This window comes from Bos indicus x Bos taurus, chromosome 15 (genome assembly GCF_003369695.1).
Source record: "Bos indicus x Bos taurus breed Angus x Brahman F1 hybrid chromosome 15, Bos_hybrid_MaternalHap_v2.0, whole genome shotgun sequence".
In the NCBI taxonomy this organism is placed as follows: domain Eukaryota; kingdom Metazoa; phylum Chordata; class Mammalia; order Artiodactyla; family Bovidae; genus Bos; species Bos indicus x Bos taurus.
The window spans coordinates 38,067,795-38,085,381 of record NC_040090.1 but is presented as its reverse complement, the minus strand read 5'-3'; the positions used below and the strand labels follow the sequence as shown (position 1 = coordinate 38,085,381).

The 17,587-nt window shown below is 38.9% G+C and overlaps 1 pseudogene; it reads left to right on the top strand.

The window, feature by feature from the left end:
* Positions 1-16,986, top strand: part of LOC113905022 — a 147,183-nt pseudogene extending 130,197 nt beyond the window's left edge.
* The last annotated feature ends 601 nt before the right edge of the window (positions 16,987-17,587 follow it).

Here is a 17,587-nt window from a genome sequence, read left to right as displayed (position 1 = left end):
ACAGTGCTTCCATATGGGTGACTACTAGATTCTTCTCTAGCCTATATACCCCACCACCACCCTAGTTTCCCAGGATCTAAGGAACCCTGGGTGGGCCCTGCCAGGAGAAATATTCACTATTTCATTTAAAAATAAGTATTTGTTCAATATATTCTGTGGAGCTGTGGTAGATAATGGGGAATAAAGGAGAAATGGGGTATCTTTCTTGTCCTCAAGAGATTTATGAAAAATGGCACATATAACCATGGCATGAATGTGATTAAGCTTGAATGCAATTATTTTATAGTGTGGTATAGAAACCCAGAGAATACAGAAATTATTGTCATTTATTTATTCAATTCATTCATTTTACTTAGATAAAAAGCTATTTTTAAGCAAGACTAATAAGATAAAATCCCATTCCTCAAGTGCTCAGTGGCTGGTGGAAGACATGGGCACAGATCTGATTTACCTGTGTATTTTAAGACAAAAATAGATACAGTAGAGGACATAGCAGAACATAATGGGAGCAGAAGCCAGTATTACTCAGTTCCAGTGACAATGATAGCCAAAATATGGACCCAGGCTTCAGTGAATTTAAAGACAGAAGAGTTCTTACACAGTCTTTAGGAGATTCCAACTTTCATGGGAAATTACTTAGAGATTGTCTAACCTGTCTCTCCATTTCACAGATGGCAAATCTTGGACTTAGATGTAGGCTAGTTCCTGGCTAAGCCATGAGTCCCACCCAGCTCGAGCCTATCCAGAGACCTTCCCTCTGCCTCACACTATATTCTCTGTTGAGTTCAGGCTGACCCAAGTTGTACATGTACTTTGGTCTTTGTGTGTCCTCTGTAGACTGTTCACATTTTCAGAGATAGCTCAGACCTGGAGTCCTCAATGAGGACACTTTCCCAGGGTTCCTAAATTTGAGCAAAGAACTCTGAAACGTGTCTAAAGCAGGACCTTAACAAACTGTAAGTCAAAAAAGACAAAGACAGAAAGAGTGACAGGAGCGAGTCAGAGAGCAATCATAATAGAGCAATAGAGAATGATGAGAAAAGGGACCCACACATACATATATACAAGAGAAAGACAGAGACGGAGTCAAATCAAGAAGGAAAGCAAAGACCAGGAACAAGAGGACTTTCATACATACTACAGACCTTTCTTAGTCAGCTGAGCTCCCATCTTCCACATGGGTAAAGGGAAAGCTAACCCCATTATGGGCCCCTGGGCAAGAGGATACTCACAGGTATGAATCCTAGGTCTTCTTCTAGATCAGTCAGACCTTGGGATGGGAGATTGCTCTGGCAGGTTAGAAATATGGCTGTCTTTTGTGAGTCAAGCAGCTAGCTTGATTTTTTTTTACATGTGTCTGAATAATGTGGGGTGTAGTAATACAAATCAGTGCCAGCCCACACCTACTCACCTGCTGCTGAGGGGATGGGACGGGGTGGGGGTGGGGCAACTGGGGCAAAACTAGAAGTGTTATCTTACCCCTGATTTAAAACTTTGTCAATTGCATCTCTTTATCTGTTGAATAAAGTTCAATTTGGGGATTTAAGATCCATCTAGCTAGTAAATAAGAGAATGGGTTGAATTGTATTCAGACTGATCTGACCTTAAGTCCCTGTGTGATTACTTGCTAGTTGAATTAGGATAAGCCTAGATAGCATATTCAAAAGCACAGACATTACTTTGCCAACAAAGGTCCGTCTAGTCAAGGCTATGGTTTTTCCTGTGGTCATGTATGGATGTGAGAGTTGGACTGTGAAGAAAGCTGAGTGCTGAAGAATTGATGATTTTGAACTGTGGTGTTGGAGAAGACTCTTGAGAGTCCCTTGGACTGCAAGGAGATCCAACCAGTCCATCCTAAAGAAGATCAGTCCTGGGTGTTCATTGGAAGGAATGATGCTAAAGCTGAAACTCCAGTACTTTGGTCACCTCATGCGAAGAATTGACTCATTGGAAAAGACTCTGATGCTGGGAGGGATTGAGGGCAGGAGAAGAAGGGGACGACAGAGGATGAGATGGCTGGATGGCATCACTGACTCGATGGACGTGAGTCTGGGTGAGCTCTGGGAGTTGGTGATGGACAGGGAGGCCTGGCGTGCTGTGATTCATGGGGTCTCAGAGTCAGACACGACTGAGTGACTGAACTGAACTGAAGGCTTACAAGCTGGTGGGTGAGAAATACCACACCCCTAGAACTTAGTGGGCTACAATCAAATCCTTTTTATAATCAAAGGAAAAGTAGGGGGAGGGAGAAGACCTTCTTTGTCTTTCTTGAGTAGACATCATGTTTTCATTATTAGTTTCTCCTTCAGGTTGAGCAGGGAAGTTTTCTTGTCCATACATTGTCAAGCTAGATCCACAATTATTGTTTTTTATGTGTGTAGCGAGTATGTCTTAAGGATCATTAACTTCGTGAGTAGAATGTGGGTCTCATGCCACCATTGTTTTATTGCTTGGGGGCATGTTCCGTGCTTCTGTTGTATGATTATTTTGCTAAGCAAAGCCTGCTTGGTTTTGTGGCTAAGCAAACCTACTTTCTCGAGTAATCGTTAACTTATAGGGGTCTCCCATATCTTTCACTCCAGTATTCTTGCCTGGAGAATCCCATGGATAGCGGAGCCTGGAAGGCTACTGTTCACGGGGTCGCCAGAGTCAGACACAACTTAGCGACTAAACCACCACCACCACCCATATCTTTCTACTTACAATCCCCTAGTGGGATGAACAATTTAATTACCTATTTTGTCCCTTCATTCTGTCCCTATTGGTTTAGTACAAATCTCTGTCTGACCAGATTAATGATCTTGGAAGCATTTACTATTATGATTAGAGTTAATATTTTGCACCTCTGCTTCAACTATTGCTAATTTTGAAAAGTCACAAAGGAGAGTCTCTCTCATTTCTATAGCTTCTCATTTTGCATTATACTTCTTTCTCTGAGGCAGGGATTTTTATAAATGAACAAAACAAAAGGAAGATGTAGCTCTGAATGAATGTGTTGTGTGCCAATAGGCTTCCATGCACTTTCTTCAACTCCAATTCTACTTCTTTTACTCCTTTCCCAGCAGCTGTGTGTTTTTTGTGTGTGTGTGTTTGAGTTGTCTTAACTTGGCCCATATTCATGCAAGCTGCAGCTGTCCTTGGCATGGGGAATTTCCAGGGAAAACTTCTTTAAGCTTGTCGAAACTTGCTAAGAAATCAAGGCTTGGAGATATGCTCACTTTTTGATAATTAAAACTCAGAACTTCTGGCACTTTAAAAATTCAGAGAGGGCTTGCTATTTCTCATTTGCAATCACCTCCAGTTATCTTCTTTGCATCATGCCCCAATAGAAATAACAGTCAAAACACTACAAGTTCTCAGCCTGAGCTTCAGGGTAAAATGGACCCTGTTCTTAACTGCTTTCTTGCATAAATCTTTACTGCAATATAATATTAAGAGGCCTGACTTAATATTAATTAGTAATAATAATAATTTTTAAATACTCTAAAATTTCAGTCTGAAACTAGCTCCATATGAGCAAAAGTCAGATGGTCCTGTTGAGTAAGACTCATTTGACTTCTTCCGGCTTTATTGAGGTATAACTGACATATAATATTCTGTAAGTTTCAAATGTACAATGTATTGATTTAGTACATATATATATATATATGTATATACTTCTCAGAATGATTGCCCTCATACCATTGCCCAACATCTCCATCCCAGCTTCATTTGATCTTAAATTTCAATACTGCTGGCCGAGTATCCAGGAAAATGAAGTAATATACCTATATACTGATCAGTTTCTGTGGTTAGTGCTAAGAGTAACACTGTTTGGCCTGATGGATTTCTCAGGGACCAGATCCTTAAGTCACTGGAGTGGGTGAAGTTATATGCTACCGTTAATGTCAGTTCTTTTTCAGGTAAGTCAAATGTTTTGGTAGCATTAGATAACAGGGGACATTAAAGGCATTAAAACTGGGGCTGAAAAGATTAGGGCAGCAGAGATTCCGGAAAACGAGTAGAAGGAGCTTTGCAGGGATGGCCTTGTATGCTGTTGAGAGTGGAAAATATTGGTGCATGACTAAGAAGCACTAACTTAATTTGTTCCACAATAAAATAAGGAAATAATCACCAGGAGTTTTTTGAAACAGTCTGACACTGTTTCCCCACCTATTTCCCATGGAGTGATGGGACCAGATGCCATGATCTTTGTTTTCTGAATGTTGAGCTTTACGCCAACTTTTTCACTCTCCTTTTTCACTTTCATCAAGAGTCTCTTCACTTTCTGCCATAAGAGTGGTGTCATCTGCATATCTGAGGTTATTGATATTTCTCCCAGCAATCTTGATTCCAGCTTGTGCTTCTTCCAGCCCAGCGTTTCTCATGATGTACTCTGCATATAAGTTAAATAACCAGGGTGACAATATACAGCCTTGACGTCCTCCTTTTCCTATTTGGGACCAGTCTGTTGTTCCATGTCCAATTCTAACTGTTGCTTCCTGACCTGCATACAGATTTCTCAAGAGGCAGGTCAGGTGGTCTGGTATGCCCATCTCTTGAAGAATTTTCCACAGTTTATTGTGATCCACACAGTCAAAGGCTTTGGCATAGTCAATAAAGCAGAAATAGATTTTTTTTTTTTGGAACTCTCTTGCTTTTCCATGATCTCTGGTTCCTCTGCCTTTTCTATAACCAGTTTGAACATCAGGAAGTTCATGGTTCACATATTGTTGAAGCCTGGCTTGGAGAATTTTAAGCATTACTTTTCTAGCATGTGAGATGAGTGCAATTGTGCAGTAGTTTGAGCATTCTTTGGCATTGCCCTTCTTTGGGATTGGAGTGAAAACTGACCTTTTCAGTCCTGTGGCCACTGCTGAGGTTTCCAAATTTGCTGGCATATTGAGTGCAGCACTTTCACAGCATCATCTTTCAGGATTTGGAATAGCTCAACTGGAATTCCATCACTTCCACTAGCTTTGTTCGTAGTGATGCTTTCTAAGGCCCACTTGACTTCACATTCCAGGATGTCTGGCTCTAGGTCAGTGATCACACCATCGTGATTATCTGGGTCGTGAAGCTCTTTTTTGTACAGTTCTTCTGTGTATTCTTGCCACCTCTTCTTAATATCTTCTGCTTCTGTTAGGTCCATACCGTTTCTGGCCTTTATCGAGCCCATCTTTGCATGAAATATTCCCTTGGTATATCTAATTTTCTTGAAGAGATCTCTAGTCTTTCCCATTTGTTGTTTTCCTCTATTTCTTTGCATTGATCACTGAAGAAGGCTTTCTTATCTCTTCTTGCTATTCTTTGGAACTCTGCATTCAGATGCTTATATCTTTCCTTTTTTCCTTTGCTTTTTGCTTCTCTTCTTTTCACACGGATTTGTAAGGCCTCCCCAGAGAGCCATTTTGCTTTTTTGCATTTCTTTTCCATGGCCCTGGCATGCTGACCTGCAATAAGGAGGGATATCAATGAGGGAACTGTGAACAGACTGCCCTGGGGCACAAGAAAGAAAAAACCCAGCAGTTTAAAGGAAATCTAATCTATATGTGAAAGAAATTCATATACTAACCCTACGGCATGTGCAAACGCTGTAAAACTGCTGAAATTCTCTCTGAGAGTGCCTCTCTCTCAGAGGCACTAAAAATCACCATTTTTGCTTTCCTCCTCCACCTTGATAGTGTGGATGGGAGAATGGTACAGGCATTCTAACTAACCTTCTAAGGCTTCCCAGGACACTCCAGACTCCTGGCCCATACCAGCTGTCCCTCCAAGGAGGTCCTGAGAAAGAGTGCCCTGGGACCGCTAAACCCATGCCCACCAGGACAACCATGGTGAAGGAGGAAACAGACAGAACAGGCTCCATCTTTAAAGCAGGACTCCATCTTGGGCTGGACTGTGGACTTTGAGCTATATGCCCAGTACCTATGGAAACGACATACCAATGGAAAACCAGACCCCCTGGATGCAGGGGCCTCGGGGCTTGTACCTAGACTCTCTGGTGCCTAAAAGAATATGCTAATTCTCTCTGTAACACAACAAAGTCTTAAATCCCATTATGCTTATGGGGGTATGACCACAGGCCTAGTGAAAAATGTCCAGTATTTAACTATCTAGGCTTATGACACATGAATCATGGGTTAACTTTGATTGTATCTTTCTTTTCTTTTGTTCAGACTAGTTTCAGAGAATTTGGGGAGGTGGGTTTGAGCATGTACACTTAGGGTATATAAGGTTTTCGCAAAAACTAGTCGGGGTCCTTAGCTAAGAGGAGACTCTTTTTGGGCCCGCTGGTGTAAAAAACTGCACTGCTCTATCTGCACTGATAAACTCACTGTCCTGAGTGAGTTTGTTTCCCAGAACGCATGGCTACAACAATGGCACATCATGCCCCAGGCCCATGCTCACTGTGGCTCCAGCTGTCCTGCCAAGGTGTCCCTAGCCCTTAGATCCCGCACAGGAGAGACAAGCCCTCTAAATGTCTGGGCCTGAAAACGAATAGGGATTATATCCAGAAAAGCCCTAGAACTGCAGGAGATGAAGAACTCTCTCTTAAAGCACTTAGATTCACTTACCCTTTAACTCGACACATACACAGAAACACCAGTTGGAAAAATGCTTAGAACAAAAGAGAAGGAGCCTCATTTACTAATCTTAAAGTGTCTGTCAGAGAAGCAGGAAATCGGTGAATCCTCTCTGGGAAGCCCCACTTTGGTGAGCTTATCCATCCTATCTTGCTAATGCTAGGGGCCACTTTGGCACTCCACTGGAAATCTGCTAGAGCTTGGGTGTGTCCCTCACTGAGAGCCCTGCTTATCTCTGTAGCAACAGTTGCCTGTCCCAACCAGCCTGAGGGAGAGAGCTTCACCCACACCTACACTGCAGCTGCAACCCTGCCACAGCAGGTGGGGCACATGCTGGGCCCACATACAGGAAGTCCCTTGATTTCCAGAAAGACTTTAATTAAGCAGAGATAAACAACCTGTCTGATGAGAGTTCAAAGTAATGGTTGTCAAAATGAAGAAGAATGGATGAACACAATCAGAACGTCAACAAAGAAAGAAAATATAAGAAAGTACCACACAAAAGTTAAAACTGAACTGAAAAATATAGAGGTTCAGCAGCTAAATGGATGAAGAAGAAGCACAAGTCTGTGAGCTATAGGACAAAGCAATGGAGCTCATCCAGACAGAGTAGCCTAATGGAAAAAAATATTTTAAGTAAAGATCCCTGAAGTCATATAATCAAGCATACTAACATTTACATTTTAGGAGTCCCAGAAGCATAAGAGATAGTGAAAGGGAGATCAACTTATTGGAAACACTAATGATTAAAAACTTCTTTAACCTGGGGAAGGAAGCATATCTAGGTCCAGGAATCGCAGAGAGTCCCAAACAAGGTAAACTTGAAATGAACCACAGAAGACATATCATAATTAAAATGGCAAAAGTTAAAGATAAAGAGAGAAATTTAAAGGGAGAAAAGAAAAACAACTAGTTACATACAAGGAAATATTGATAAGACGGATATCAGTGATGACTGAAAAATCAGCTGATTTTTTAGCAGAAGCTGCAGGCCAGAAGAGAGTGGCATGATATGTTTAAAGTACTGAAAAGAAAAAAAAATTACCACCAAGAATACTCTACTTGGTAAGATTATCATTCAGAATTGAGGGAGAGATAAACGAGTTTCTCAGACAAGCAAAAAGTAAAAAAGATAATTACTACTAAATTGGCCTTACATGAAATGTTAGCAAATATTTAGTGGAAAAAAAATCACTAGAAATAAGGAAATACACAGAAGAAAAAAAATCTCACTGGTAGAGATTCACTGGTGGTCGATAAGCCACTTAATAAAAATACTATGAAGGTTAAGAGACGAAAATAGTAAAATTATAACTACAATAAGCAGTAAAGGGATATACACACACAAAAAGATGTAAAATATGATGTTAAAAACAGGTAACACTAGGAAGAGTAAAAATGTAGTGCTTTTAGAATGCATTCAAAGTTAAGTGATTATCAGCTTAAAATAAACTGATATATAGGTGACTGCAGCCATGAAATTAAAAGATGCTTGCTCCTTGGAAGCAAAGCTAGGACAAGCCTAGACAACATAGTGAAAAGTTGAGACATCAGTTTGCGGACAAAGGTTCATAGACTGCAAGGAGATCCAACCAATCAATCCTAAACAAAATCAACCCTGAATATTCATTGGAGGGACTGATGCTTGAAACTGAAGCTCCAGTACTTTGGCCACCTGATATGAAGAGGTGACTCACTGGCAAAGACCCTGATGCTGGGGAAGATTAAAGGCAAAAGGAGAAGGGGCAGCAGAGGATGAGATGGTTAGATAAGCATCACTGACTCAATGAACATGAATCTGAGCAAACTCCAGGAGATAGTGAAGGACAGGGGAGCCTGGTATGCTGCAGACTGTGGGGTTGCCAAGAGTTGGGTATGACTTAATGAGCGAACAACAACAATGTATATTCATGAACCTAATAGCAATCACCAATCACAAACCTACAGCAGATACACCAAAAATAAAGGCAAAGGAACCCACACAAAACACTAAGAAAAAAAAAAAAAAATCAAACCACAAGGAAGAGACCAAGAGAAGAAAAACTAGTGAAGAACTACAAAAACAACCAGAAAAGTTAACAAAATGGAAATAAGTACATACATATCAATAACCACTTTAAATGTGAAACAATGAAATGCTCCAATCAAAAGACATAGGATGAATTAATGCATAAAAAATACAGACCCATCTATGTTCTACCTATGAGAGACTCTTCTCACATATACATACAAAGACTGAAAGTAAAGTCATGGGGATAAAGATATTTCATGCAGATGGAAACAGAAAGCTGGTATTACAATACTCACATGAAACAAAATAGACTTTAAAACAAAGGCAGCAACAACTTAAAATGGAAGTCATTTTATTGTCATAAAGAGAAGATCCAAGAGGATATATTGTAAACCCAACATAGGAGTTATATTAGCAGCACCTAAATATATAAGCAAAAATGAACAGACATAAAGGAAGGAATTGACAGTAATACAATAATAGTAGAAACTTTAGTACCCCACTAACATCAATGTACAAATTATTCATACTGATTTATGAAAATCAGTAAATAAATATTGGCCTTAAATAACACATTTGACTTAATGAACTTAATAGATATAAAAAGAATAGTCCATCTAATACACATTCTTTTCACGTGCACATGAAATGATAGTGGCTCTGCCACTGGCAATCAGCTTGGTTAATCTTTTCTTGGAGATCTCAACTTTTATTTTTGACTATTTTGTGGTCTTGTGACCTCTGGCCTCTGATTGCTTCAAAAAGTTTACAATTTTTTCCCCCAATTCTTTCACTTTAAGCCAGTCTAGGTTCATTTGTTCAGCACAATGTTTTTGAGATTCAACCATGATGTTGCAATTATCAATACTGTATTATTTTCTATTTTCTGCTGAGTACTATTCTGTTAAATGGGTGCTCCATAAGGATACACCAGTTTATTTTTGCATTCATCTATTGATACACAGTTGGGTTTTTTCCAAGCTTTTGACTAGCTTGAATAAAGCTGATAAGAACAGTTACAAGCTTTTGTGTAAGCAAAGGCTTTAATGTCTGTTGGGTATCTAGGAATGGAAGTACTGGGTTAAATAACACATGTACTTATGTTGTATTCTACATGTCCATTTAAAGTTTGGTCTCTGTTAAATAGAATTTGAAATCAGGGGAGACACAAAGATTCCAATCTGTGACTACAAACATAATATCAGTGGCTTCAGCATATCTTACAAAGTCAGACTCATGGGAATGCATTGTTTACTTCAGCTCTCAGGACCTTAATTTTAATGACTTCCTCCCAGGAAATGCTACTGTTCAAGCCCTTAGAGAATTTAGGTTCAGGTCTTTGAGACTAGTGGTTGGCAAAGATTTAGGGTGGGGAAATAAAAATCCAGTGAGAAATGCCAAATGGGATTTTGATCTTCAAACAGCAGATTTCTCTGTCCTATATTCAGCCCCTGATGCCCTCTCCACTGACTCCATTGCTTCATGCTCAGCCCAGCAGGTGAGACTACAGAAAGTGTCAAGGAGGCTGCCTCTCTTTAGGCATTTTTGCGGTTTGGAGAGACTTGGCTTTTTCTCTTCAGTGCCACCTACCTTTCTCTCTCCTTCCCTTCCTTCCTCACTTCCTTTGTCTCTTTCTCTTTTTCTTCTTTTTGTGGAGGGCTTCTCTTTAACTCTCCTTACATAAAACACAGCATAGAAATCCTTTCAACATGCCTGTATGAATCAGATTCTACACTGAAAAAAAAAAAAAATTAGGATTTTGCCTTGAAATCTGTAGGATGATAATCTCCCACACTGACCTTATCTTCCAACAGCTGGAGCCTGCCACATACCCCCTGTCCTTGGCTGACTCTGTGTTCTCATCCCCTCGTACTTTTCCTACTATCACAGGTATAAAGTTACAGGAAACCTGTTTTTTTATTTTAATTTTGTAAGTTCTTGGATCTGGAGATGAATACAACAGCTACTTGAGGACTTTTGCTACCACAAGACCAAAAATCTTGCTCTATCATCTCTGCCACAACTCATATGGAAAGTAAAGGGTTTGTCCAATTTATAATCTTTGCTTCTTCTTGAACTCAAGGAAGGAAGAAAAAAATCTATTGTTTTTGCAACTTTACCTACTCTCAAGCCCAGGTGAGCATGCCTTATTTTTCTTGCTGATCATTTCTGTGGGTACCAAATGCTAATAGATATTGCTAATAGATATTAATTCATTTTGTTGTTCCTAGTTTTGTGAGTATTCATGTTTAGGTATATGAGTGTAAATATATGTAAATTTGTATATGTGATAATATGCACATGGGTTAAACATGCACATATTGATTTATCCAACAGATATTTATTGAAAAATTTATCTGTGTCAAGCAGTGGGGTAAAATAGCTGATGGTATTTCTCTTCAAAACAGAAAAAATCAGAGTGACTTGAAAGCAAATATATATTATGTGATAGAAAAGATGTATTAATAGTTGTCAGGATAAAACCTAGAGAAGCAGAGAAATGGAAAATAGCAACTCAGCTTAATGGAGTGCATGGAAGCTTGGGTGAAGCCATTAGAGGAGGATAATGGAGAATGATGAGGAGTTTATCTCCTTGATCAAGCAAGAAGTGAAGTTCCATAGAGGAAAGGGTGCAGGCAAAGGCACAGGTTCATGTACCTTTAGGTATGGATGTCATGGGTAAGAGTTAGCGAGCAAGGAGAAATAACCCAGTCATCTCTTGCAGACATCTCCCAGTCAAGCAGAGATGTTCTAGAACCTGATTATACATTGGATTTAAGCCTATAAACAATGAAGAATTATTGAATTGGTTTAATGGGGAGTTGAAAATGATCCAATTAGCATTTTCTGAAGATAGCTCTATTATTTGAAAGAGCAATACAGGAGGCAGAGAAGTCACAGAGGTATAATAAGTAGACACTATGAGGTCAGAAAACAGATTGGTGATACTAACATTTGGGAGGAGGAGGGAGATTTGAGATCTCCTGAGATAAAATCAGTGACTATTTAAATTGTCCACTTGATGGAAAGGAAAAAAAAGGAAAACAATTAAGAGAAAATGATTCCAATTTTCAATCTGAAAATCTGTCTCAGTAGTTGTGCCAATATAAGGGAAAGAAAGGAGTGTTTATGGGGAAAAAAAGATCATAGTTTCAAGTCTGGCTATCTTAAATTAAAAGTTAAACAAGAAAATGCATGTGAAGTAATTGGTCCATATGTGTGCATTAAGTCATGAATATTTACTATTATTCTAGATAATTAAACCATAATGTACGCCAAACAATAACTGTGTTTTTATAAATAATTTAATTTTTGTAATAGATACTAATATCCTTATCTTACAGATACAGAAACTAAAGCTTATGTGGCATAAATAACTTGCTCAATATGATCTATAGAGCTCAGATCCAAATCAAGTTGTCTGTCCACAAGATTTATTCCATCACTGTAACATCATAATTATAGTAATTACTATTGTTATTATTATTTCTATTATATATAAAAGGAAATTGTCAGTGAGGTTCAGTAGGAAGTTTCATATGTAAATCAGAACTTTGAAAGAAAATGACTCAGTTGCTTATAGAGATTTAGAAGCCATCAACAGTTAAATGATAGCTGAAGTCAGAAGAATAGGTGAGATATTGCATAGAGTGTATAGGCTCAGAAAGTGAAAAAAAGAGGAAAATGCCAATACTAAATTATGGGCAAAAGAAAAGTATGATAAGGAAAAGAAAAGGAGATGTCATTGGGAGAAAAAAGGTCTAAGAGAAGGCAAGGGAGAGTATGGCTTTAAGAGTATCCATAGTTGTACACATGACTGAGGGATCACATAAGATAATCAAAAGCACAATTAATATACTTGAGCATTGAAGGGTCTCTCTGAATTGTGCAAAATAGATATATTGGAGAGATTAAAAATATTATCTCGAGAAGCTTAGAGAGGAGAGTAAGGAGATAAAATTCCTTTGTTAGAAGGAGAAATCAGTAGCACAAAAGATGGGGAAGGTAAAAGGAAAAAAGAAGAGGTTAAGTTGGAAAAATAGCCAGAGAAGAAATATTTGATGTTACAAGCACAAGGGAATCCCCTTATTATAGCTAAGACACCTCTTCTGCTGAGAGGAAAGGGTGGATTAGTACATGGATATAGGGATGTGAAGAGGTGAGCAGCTGAACCTATTTATGTTGACATTTTAATTGCTCTGTGATACAGTCAGAGAGAAAATCCTGAGTGGTGAAGTTGACCTTAGTTGGGTGAGGGCAGGGGGAATAATATTTCCCTAGCTATGATGGGAGTATTGGAAAGACACAAGGAAAAAGTAAAGAAAAGAGACCAAGATTTGTGGAGGCTCTGGCTGTAATAAAAAACTTTGGCATTTGTTCTGCTTTTTCTCCAACTTAACCTAACAGCTGAAATATATATGAGACAACATCAAATTAATACAGACTTCAGATTCAGGAAATTATATTTAGATTTAACAGAACCCAATGGGCAAGAGTTTCAAGGAGGAAGAGTGCCAAACAGTGCCCAAAACAGAGAAGTGAAGAATGCACCCAAAAGGGTCATGTTAGATGTGCATCAAATTATGGGAGAGTTTGGAATAGTAGTTTTTCAGTAGAATCACAGGAGTAGGAATTATATGAAAATAATTTAAAAGGGTAAATGAATGGGAACTTTCAGTCATGAATATATTTGGCTGAAAGAATGATTAGAAAGTTTCAAAGCAAAATGAAGAGAAAAATTAGGCAATGGATAGAAAGGACAGTAGAACCAAAGAAAGGCTGTGTGTGTGTGTGTGTGTGCATTTTAATATAAAGGATGTTTCAATGAATTTGGCTATGATAAATGAAGGCAAAACCAAAATCAAATATAGGAAAAGAAATTCAAATTGTTTTGACACTTCCAAAAGACAGAAAAGAAGCTTCTTGCCTTTGTTGATGATTCTTTAAAAGTAATGTTGATTTCTTGAGGAATTTGATTTTAGAAAGTGACACTTGATAATTACCTGTTGAATAAATAAGGTAACAAACATGATCAGATGCCTATTTCTTCATGGCTAATGGATTTGGTATCATAATTATTTTTTTTCCTCGTTCCAAGACCAAAAAGAAATTCTTTGTACTTTCTTTTCCATTATTTTTTGTCACTGTTTGTGTTCTATTTATCACATTTTTTGCATTAGAGTCTGGCATGTATTATAAAATAAAATGGAAAATATACAAGTGAATTGGTTATTTGTTGGTTATCTTGTTTCATATCCTGTTTTCTTTGCTCAAAATTTCCTGATTTCTTTTGTGGATACATATTTTTGCAGGGAATCTGACTCTATTCCACATCAGACTTTATCTCAGTACCTTTGATGAGAAAGCTGTTGCAAAGAAACTTTACTTTTATGATTAGATGAGAGCAAGAAATCATGCATTCCTCATAGTTGCTAGGATGAGGACTATGTGGAAGACTATAAGGAAACATGTTGAGGGTTTGGCTAGAACCTCACCTGAAGCCAGCCCTAAAGTGGATTTTCAGTAATTTAAATCTATAAGTTAACATTGGGTTTCTTTCATTATTATTAGTAGTGTTAGTAGTAGCAGGCTCTGCTGTTGTTCAGTCACCAAGTCATGGCCTACTTTTTGTGACCCCATGGACTCAGCACACCAGGCTTCCTTGTCCTTCACTGTCTCCTGGAGTTTGCTCAAACTCATATCCATTGAGTCAGTGATGCCATCCAACCATCTCATCCTCTATCACCACCTTCTCTTCCTGCCTTCAATCTTTCCCAGCACCAGGGTCTTTTCCAGTGAATCAGCTCTTTGCACCTGGTGGCCAAACTATTGGAACTTCAGCTTCAGTATCAGTCCTTTCAATGAATATTCAGGGTTAATTTCCTTCAGGATTGACTGGTTTGATCTTGCAGTCCAAGGGACTCTCAAGAATCTTCTCTAGCACCACAACTCAAAAGCATGTTCTAGTACCCGGCATACAAGATCCTTGACACAATAGTTAAGCTCCTATATCTCTCACAAAATCTTCTAAATTGCAAGTCTAATCCAGTAATCTGAGTGTTAAAGGTAAATTTATGGTAATTGTATGGTCACCAGTGGCACCAGACTCAAACTGACCTTAATGCGTGTTGGCCCTGCTAGCACCCAAGAAGTGTTATTTATTATCGGCAGGCACAGCTGGGACTCCCTGGCTGCAGAAGGCAGCCTATGCATGTTGCCTCCATTAGGATTCCATATCAGATTCTGTACTTTCTCTCTTAATTTAGGTCCTTGAAAGCAGAGCCTGAGAAAAGAGCTTGGGTACAGACAGTTTATTTGAAAACTGATCTCAGGGATGATTTCATGAGGGATGGTGATTAGGAAAAAAAAAACTCTAAAAAAAGCTCTTTAGGGGAAATAATAGTAAAAGTAGGAGTAATAAACAATGGGGGCTTAACTATACAGAGCTCAACTTCTAAGAAGCATACAGGCTGCCTCCCAGAAATGTCTGGTGCATTTATTCATCAATCCCCATTGCCCATTGGTTAAAGGTTGCCTCTGGGACATTAACTTGCCCATGCTTCCAACACTGTGGGCAGAATGCTGAAAGATAGGCAGGGGATTCCTGAGGTAAATTGTCTGTAGTGCCAGGGGAGTCAGAACTGTCCACCATGGCTAAACCTGAGGTCCAAGATGAGCTGAAATTGTGTGACAAGGCTGTGCAATATTCAGTTCAGAAGTTCAAGTTGTTGCTTGGTCCTGGCTTCATTTACTGGAACAAGGCTCTCGGTGCTAAAATCTCTTTATAGAACATTTCTGAATTTTACAATTTTTCATACTACTTTTCCTCCTTATCATATGAAATATTTGTACAAAGGTCAGGGTTATAGTCCATGGTTATAACTTCCTCTTTTCTTCCTTGTCCTGTTTGGATTGCTGCTTAAGCTTCTTTATAAAAATACAGTGGAAAAAAGCAAGAACTAATAACAATGATTTATCTGCTTGAACTCCCAAGTCATGTTTTGGGAGTATTATGGACAAATTTGACATTGACCCCTATTTTTAAATTTTGAAATATAAAAAGCAAGTAGTTGTTATTGACTAAACAAATTCATCTCATTCTTAGACTGCTGAGTCTTGCAAGTACAAAATATTTCTTGAGGTGAAAAAATGAAATCAAAGCAAAGACAATATCTGTAACATATTTCACAGTAATTTAGCAATATGTAAATTACCTTGTCGGGAGTTGTCAGGAAAATGTATAGACTGTGATACTCAGACTACCAAGTGGATCAAGCAAGGAAAACTGGGCTTAAAAAGCTATATAAATTGGTGGAAATGACAATATGCATTCTAATGCTAACTGGCACACTGTAGGAAGCAGCTGGAAGCAAATAGTCCCCAAGGTACACTTGTTAACATTGCACTTGTTTATAAAGCTTGTGAAATCAAACATTCAGAATGCATCTACTCTCCTTCTGATGACAGGTAAACAGGGACAAACATCAATGGGAGAAGGAAACCAAACTTTTGTGCTTGAATTTACCTTGCTGGGACTTTCACAGGATCCAAAGATCCAAATCTTGCTGTTCTGTGTTTTCCTGATCATTTACCTTCTCTCTGTTTTTGGAAACCTGCTCATAATAATCCTTATCCAAACTGACCCTTGACTTCACACTCCCATGTACTTTTTCCTCAAAAACTTGTCCTTTGTTGATCTTTGTTTCTCTACAAGCATCGTTCCCCAGATGTTGGCCCACTTCCTTGTAAAAAAGAAAACCATTTCCTTTGCTGGGTGCTCACTACAGATAGTTGTCTTCCTCCTAGCAGGGTGTACAGAGTGTGCTCTTCTGGCGATGATGTCCTATGACCGTTATGTGGCAGTCTGCAGGCCCCTACACTATTCTACTCTCATGACCCAGAGGGTTTGTGTCAGTTGGCCATGGTGTCCTGGATCAGTGGGGCATTTGTGTGTTCCGTGGACAGTGCATTTACACTCTGTCTCCCCTACCAGGGACAGGACATAATTAATCACTATTTTTGTGAACCTCCTGCACTCCTGAAGCTGGCTTCTGCAGACACCTACAATGCTGAAATGGCCCTCTTTTCAATGGGTGTGATTGTTCTCCTAGCTCCTGTCTCTCTCATCCTGGTCTCTTATTAGCATATTATCTCCACTGTGATTCGGATGCAGTCAGGAGAGGGGAGGCTCAAGGTGTTCTCTACCTGTAGCTCCCATCTCACTGTTGTGGTTCTCTACTATGGCTCTGAAATATTTGCCTACATGAGACCCAATTCCAAGACAATGAATGAAAGAGATAAGGTTATTTCTTGTTCTATTCAGTTATGATTTCAATGTTGAACCCCATAATTTACAGCCTGAGGAACAAGAATGTGAAGGGAGCTCTGAGCAAACTGGCTGGAAGATAGTCAACATTCAGAGGCAATGATTTTTGACATTTTTAAAAGGTACTTTGAACACTGTGATAGACAACAATAGCTCTACTAGCTTTACTCTTTTCTTTCCTTGCCTTGTTTACCTCAGATGATTTTCTTCTCTACAAATATTCACTGAATGCCTACCCTATGAAAACACTGTGCCCAGAACCTCAAAATATGAGTAACTTAATGCCTTTCTTAAAAAACTTGAAATTCACAAGATAACACAAATATAACTCTTTTAAGAGGTAACTCTTTCAAAAGCTAAATAAAGAAGGAATATTTTACAAACTTTTGCACAGCAGAGGAAACCATGAACAAAATGAAAACCTATGGACTGGGAAAAATACTTGCAAATGATGAAAGCAAGAGCTTAATTTCCAAAACACACAAACAGCTCAACCAACTCAATAACAACAACAACAACAACAACAACAAAAAATCAAAAAATGAGCAGAAGACCTAAACAGACATTCCTCCAAAGAAGACTGTCACTCTCACTGTGTGTGTGTGTTCAGTCGTGTCCAACTGAGCACAGGGCTACGGACTGTAGCCCACCAGGCTCCTCTGTTCATGGAATTTTCCAAGCGAG